General features: G+C 40.1%; 1 long non-coding RNA gene across 1 annotated transcript in view; it reads left to right on the forward strand.

Moving 5' to 3' along the window:
- Window positions 1-6,622, forward strand: part of LOC119699704 — a 52,208-nt gene extending 45,586 nt beyond the window's left edge. The window contains exon 4 of the long non-coding RNA XR_005256503.1: window positions 6,086-6,622. This is a non-coding gene — a long non-coding RNA (uncharacterized LOC119699704). The remainder of the gene's footprint in view (window positions 1-6,085) is intronic.
- Window positions 6,623-6,841: the final 219 nt, after the last annotated feature.

Raw genomic sequence — 6,841 nt, forward strand, 5'->3', positions numbered from 1 at the left:
GACCTTGCAAAAGCCAGCAGGCTCCTGGGCAGACTAGGACCCATCTCCCAAAGGAAAGTTGCAGGAGGTCAGATATTCCACTCCCATCTCACTGAGCTCATCCGTCCAACTTCTTTCCTTTTTTTCTCCCCCCCTCCTGTCCCTTTTTGTTTGGTTTGACCTTGGTCACTGATGACAAGGCTGCTTTTCCTGCCAAACCAATCAATAAGCTAAACAGAGAGAAGATGAGTATTTAGAATATGGGAAGCCAAACTCAAACACAGATAGGTTATCAGCCTAGCCCAGAGCAGACTTCTAAGCAAATATTTCATTAACAAATTTTTCATGGCAACTTGCATGTTAAAAGAAAAAAAAAAAAAAGCAACAACAGGAGAGGGAACAGTAAAGGGGATAAAGTGAAAAAACTGGGCTGGAGCCATTGGGCTGAGGCTGTTGCATTGCTCTCTTTGGTTACCAGTACTTTCCACAACACACTGCTGCTCCCTAGGGAGATGGTAAGCAGGAAGGGTGAAAACCTTGCAACGATGGAGCTTTGAGAGCCCACTCTGAGCTGCTGCACCTCGTGCTTTCCTCTCAGACAGGGAAGGGCTCGGGGTGCCTCTGTGACCATACCCTGTGTTTATGCTGGAGCAACATTCTGGGCACAGGCTGAAGTTTGTAACTGCCTGTATACATTTTCTGTTAACAAACAGGAGCCTCAGCCAGTTATATCATTAAGTTCCTGGTTAGCTTAGTAACCTGTAGAAAATGTATTTGTAATATTGCAAAACCTTGTGGAAGCACGTCCAAAGATCTCACTTCGGTGCATCTCCCACCCCTTCTGTGTGAGACACAGCTTTTTCCTGGATGTATTATTGCCCTCCATTTAAAACAATAAACACAAATTAATGCATTTTTTGAAGACCAGAATATTTTACAGCATTCTTAGCATAGATTAACAAACCCTCACTTTCGTGTGTCGTGGGAATGAGGAACAGAGTCTTGACCATATTTTTTTTCTTGACAGCTATTTTAAAAGGTTGACTGAAGAGCGGGGAAGTTGCTAAATAACTTTTCAAATAATGTAGAGGAGAAAAATGTAGGTCACTAAGCAATAAACTCCCTACATCCTTCTGGCTAAGGAAGAGACTCTGAATCTCCATCCACCTTTTACTAAAATGAGACCAAAATTCAAATCCAACATAAAGCATTACAGCTTTAAGTACTGAAAATATTTATTATTTTTATACCAGTAATCCAATAGCATAATCTCAAGAACATCAGTGCTCCAGGAATGTCTAGGAACACAATGGATTTGCCTTTATTCCTTTATCCAGATGTTTCTATAAAATACTCTGGATACTAGGAATCTGTAGGGGAATTAAAGATTTATTTTTAATACTTGAAAAACTTGAATTTCTAATAACTATGATCCTTTAAAATGTTTTAACTGTGGATGCAACATGTTTTGACTCTTTGATGAGCTTTCCCTGTATCTTTTATCTTGCTTTCTTTTACACAGACAGCTGCAAGCCAGTCACAGGACACAGACACTTTAGTGCTAGCTGTGAGTGTGAGAATTAAACTATGTTTTGGCTTTCGCTCAGAATTTTATCTTTATTCAGCAAAACTGATTTGATTTTGTCTGTACAGCTCTGTGTAGATATACCTGAGCTAGGGAAGGAATCACCAGAATATTAAATAAATCTACGTGGGGCAATAGCCACCCCTGCTTATTGAGGACTAACTTTCATTCAGCTATTGCAGGGTGGAAAGCCTTCCATTATTATGTTACAGCCTGTAATGCTGTAATTTTACCTCATTTCTGAAATAAGACTATATCTTTTTTCTTGTTTTTCATTACAGATGCAGTGCTATGCAAATAATTTCTGAGCATTGACTGCTTATACACACACTTTATGTTCACCTCCTGAAACAGTCGTGTCGCTCCCAGAGAGGCGGTGAACACCAGGACCCTTTTCAGGATTCGTGTAGGAAATGTTGAAACAGCGTAATTTCTTTTGTTTATAAAACACTATGGATTTAATGACTTGTTTAATAACAAGACAAGTCCAATAATCATGCAGCATTTTAGGGGCAGATACTGTGTTCCAAATAGCAGGTCAGAAACTGATCCTCTGAGGAAATCCAGTGTAGAAATTTCACTGCACGTCAATATCCAGTTTAATTTAGGAGTTGTCTATCATTTGTCTGCACCCAAAAATCTTTGACAAAAGTGCAGCACTAGCTAGTATTTTATGTAACTGTTCTAAAATGTTTCTAGATTTCTATATCTGAGGATAAAGACATGCTTTTAGTATAAACAGAAGGTTTAATATAAACAGAGGTCAGAAATCAAATATTCATCAAAAATTTTTCAGCTTATTTAGTTTACAAATTTAACATGAATTTGGGTCAGTCAGGTTCACTGTTTCTCTTTTATGGCCACTTAGAAATTTAATAGATCTAGAAATGGGATGAAAATTTTAATATAAAGAGATGAGCCGAACACACACAAAGAAATGCTGGTTCTCGTTTTAAAAGTAGTGTCCTGGCCACAGCCATAGCCATGGAATTGCCTGCAGGAACTGAAGCGCTGAATCAGCCTGAAGCGCTGATTTCCTGAAACACAAATTAGTGGCTCACAGAAGCTTTTCGGCCTTAAAATCTGACAATAAATCAATTAGCCAGGTCTTTTGCAAATGGAGAACAATTTGGTAAGAAGTGGCAGGGTGGAGGTGGGAGAAGCAAAGAAGAGAGAAAACTGGTTGCAAAACCACAGACAGTGACAAGAGGTCATGGGGCACTTGGTACTGTTTTTGTGATCCAGTTCCTGCCACAGTTTTCCTTGATGACTTTGGAAAATTTTGTGGGTCTGTTCCTCTCTTCTGAATACGGTGATAAAAGGCCTACCTTAGAGGAGTGGCATGTAGATGAACCAGATCAGAGCAGGACAGGAATTCCCTTTGTTTGCAGATCCTCTTGAGCAGTGCTGGTGACTAAACAGTGTCTGTGGCTTTCTGATCTGAGGGGTTTGTGGCCAAGAGACAGGCATTGTGTTTGTTGCATTAAACACTTTCTCACTATGGAAGGGAGATGCCTTACCTGCATCTGCAACTGCAAATAGGAGCCCCATCCCACAGATGTAAGGTTTGACATCATGGGCTGCAGAGCACAATCCAGTAATTGCTCCTCACTTCAGCACATGGTGATGCTGGTTATGTTGACCTTTTAAAAGTGGACTCCTACCACGATGCAGTCCCAAGATGTGTCTGTAAGGACCAGAGGCAGTGATGTGTACAGGGGTGTGCCTGCACCTTTGCGCTGCCACCTCCCCTACTCCTGGGGAAGATCAGAAAGAGGAGGGCAGCCAGCTGCAGCAAAAGCTGCTCTCTCCCTGCAGCAGGACACCAGGCTTCTCTCAGTTTTCAGGGTGAGGCAGCCAAAGGCAGACAACTAAATCTTCCTTCTTTTCTCCCAGCCTACCAGAAGACTATATGGTAAATGCCCAGCTGATGTGTTAGAGTGCCTCCTGAATCTGCTTCAGAGTGCTTCTGTTCAAAATGCAGTAAATCATCAAATCCCAGTCTGCCTGCAGACCACACAGTGAATTAAGAATGCTCCTCATGTAATACTGACTTGATCTCATCTTACACATACCCCAAAGCAATAGCAAGGGGAAAATGCTGTGAAGCATTTTTTCCTTTGTTAGTGCCCTCAGGGCTCAATCTGAACTTTGTAAGAGACAAAAAAGAATAGCTGGGAAAAATGGTGAATTTCTGCATGCCATAAGGACTGAAGGAGCTTATGCTGTCATCTGCTTCTGTTGTGAGGGGGGTTGCAGATGTGACAGTGAGCAGGGCTTTTTTAGCCACACTCAAGTCAAACGTGACCCATATTGCCTCTCTTTAGACAACCACCTTCTACTTTTCTCTTACCTTTGTTCCAGGTGGCAAGAAGATACCATCTCTGTTGAAGATTTTTTTAAAAATGAGCTTCTTAGGCTGCTAATAAATTGTGGGGGTTTTTTTGGGTATTTTTGGTTTTGTTTTTTTTTTTTCCTTCCCAGATTAGTTTATTTTATATCTATTTAATTACTTGAACCTATTCTTTGCAGAATTGTTTCTCCCCAGCCCAGCTGAATGCAGAGTGAAGCCTTTGAGGTAGGGGTTATATTCTTTCTTGCGTTTAGGTACAAGTGGCTGGAGTTCCCAGAAAAGGGCTGCTATAAACCACATCAATAAAAATAATCCTTTGGAATAGCGGCAGCGTGATATCTCACATGGAAACTCTAGGAAAGAAAGGGTAGGCTGCTTTCAGGAAATTATTCCTTATGAAAAATCTGTGTTATTTGGTAGTAGAGAAGACTACAAACCTGAATGAAAGTTTGTGCAAATTGTCATCTGTCTGTATGAGAGTGTTTCAAGACTTAAACCACAAGGGGCCGGATTAAGTCTCCAAATTTAAAGTATCAGTATTTAATAGAAGCCTAAAACTTTGGTTTCTCCTTTTTTTTTCTATTTTATATAGAATTTTCTGTGTCACAGGGAAAAAAAAGGATAGGAAGAAGGAAGGAGATAAACATTATTCTAAAGCTGAAAATTTAGTTGATACTGTGCTGTCTACCCTAAAAAAAAAAAAAAGCATAACAATATGTCTGGTAAAAAACTTTACTACTCTTGCAAAGATGTACTTAGGTGATGAACTTTTTTGTTCTGAGCCATTTCACTGAACTCACAATATATCAAAAGGTCTGTGTTATCTCTATAGGAGGAGGGCCTCAATTACAACATACATTTACAAGAGTTGGGATATTTTTACAACTTGTACTCTATGTGCCCATCTATAAAACATGTAATAATCTTATAATAAGTTTTGTGGTTTAACCCCAGCTGACAACTAACTACCACTCAGCTGCTCACTCACTCCTCCCCCCACTGGAATAGGGACAGGTATCAGAGAAAAAAAAAAAAGTAAAATTCATGTGTTGAGATAAGAACAGCTTAATAGTTGAAACAAAGTAAAATATAATAACACTAAAAATAATGTTGATGGTAACAACAATGATGATAATGAGAAGAAGAGTGAGAAGAGTGAGACATAAAACTCCAGAGAAACAAGAGATCTATGACACAATTTCTCACCTCCTACTGACTGATGCCCAGCCTGTCCCAGAGTGGTGACCAGCAGCTCCTGACCAGCTCCTCCCAGTTGCTGTGATAGCCAGGGCTGTGGTTTGTTTGTGTGAGCAGTATTTATTAAAGAAAATTGTATCTATAAAGAAAAACTATCTCCATTATATCAGAAAATACTTTGTAAATATTAAATCACTTTCATGATAGCTAGTCCATCTATCACACACGAAGGAGCTTCAGGCAGTGAGTGCTGCTTGTTTCTTGCGGTCCTCATTGGAGGCTCCCAGTCTTCACAGCACCTCTGGGTGCTGTGTATGTGGAGCTGGAGGAGATGAGAGGAGCATCACCTGCTGCCCTGAACTGCCCTGTGTGGAAGTCCATGTATGCTGCCTTGTTCAGCAGTTCCCAGATCACATAATCAACAGCTGCTTTCAGTGGGAGTGAGTGGAGATAAAAATCTAGATTTATAATAATTTTTTTATGCTCTAGATGTCTGGACATCACTGCTGAAAATGATGGAGACTCAAAGATATGTTAAAATTTCATTTCAATGACTTCTCATTTCAACTGAGACAAGGTTATCTGAAGTACTTCAGGACAGGTCACAGGACACAGCCTTGGCCCAGCAAACTTGTTTTCCTCCACTTTGGTGATGCAAACAAGGCACAGGGTGTGCATCTCCTTGATAGACTGATAGGGTTAGCTGATATGTTGTCTACTTTCCCACATCCTAACATGTGGAGAGAGTACAGCAGTCCCAGAAAGGGCAGTGCAGTGATCTGCTCCAGTCTGGTGATCCTCCTCTGGCTGAAGACATCCTCAGCTCACAAGGTGCTTCCACTTCCAGTTTGATCTCTGCTGATCCTACGCTTGGGAAAGGCATGAAATTGGCTGAGAGCTTGGTATATCCAGGGTAATATGGTCACAATGGTGTTGCATGTCCTAAGGTTTTTTTTTTTTTTGGCTTGCAGGTGACTTTCCAAAATTTCAGTGTGAGTTTCAGAAGTCTATGGGAGGAGCTGAATGAAGAGTAATGGAGAGGACAAGAACATTGATGAGAAACTGAAAATGTACGGAACTGAAATTAATATATACCCAAGGGCCATCTGATATGCAGGCTTGAAAGAAATACATTCACACTATGATGAACAAGTCCACCCTCAATTAATCAAGTGTAAGAAAGAGGCATACGTGAGGTATTAAACATCAAGTACAGGGGCAGACCAGAAAGATTACAATGTGAAGTTCAGAAAGTAATAAAAATTATAAGAAAAGGTAGAGAATGAAAAAAAAAAAAAAGATTGCTCAGGATGTTGTGAAAAATTATGACTTTTTTCAAGTACACAAGAAAAAAGAGTCCTGTGAAAGAGACAGAAGGGCCTTTAAGACATGGCAGAGAAAAATTATTGAAAGAAAATTCAGGTTTTGCTTAAAATATTCAATGCACTTCTTGCTCTTGTGCTCTGAAAAGAAGGTAATGGTGGCAGACACAGGTGTCAGAAACAGGCATAAATTTCCCTAGGGAGGAGAAAGAAACACTAAAGGAAAGCAGAATCATGCCAGAACAGGTTATTAAGAAATTAGAATATCTGAAGATTTGAAAAATAACTTGTTCAGATGGGAAGCAGTCTGTTTTCAGTAGAAAATATCAAGAAAGGTAGGATAACCCCAGGCAGGCACATTTAAGACCCTGTTTGTAGGAAAACATATGGCTAAAGAGAGAGCTG

Source organism: Motacilla alba, chromosome 3 (assembly GCF_015832195.1).
Source record: "Motacilla alba alba isolate MOTALB_02 chromosome 3, Motacilla_alba_V1.0_pri, whole genome shotgun sequence".
Lineage (NCBI taxonomy): Eukaryota > Metazoa > Chordata > Aves > Passeriformes > Motacillidae > Motacilla > Motacilla alba.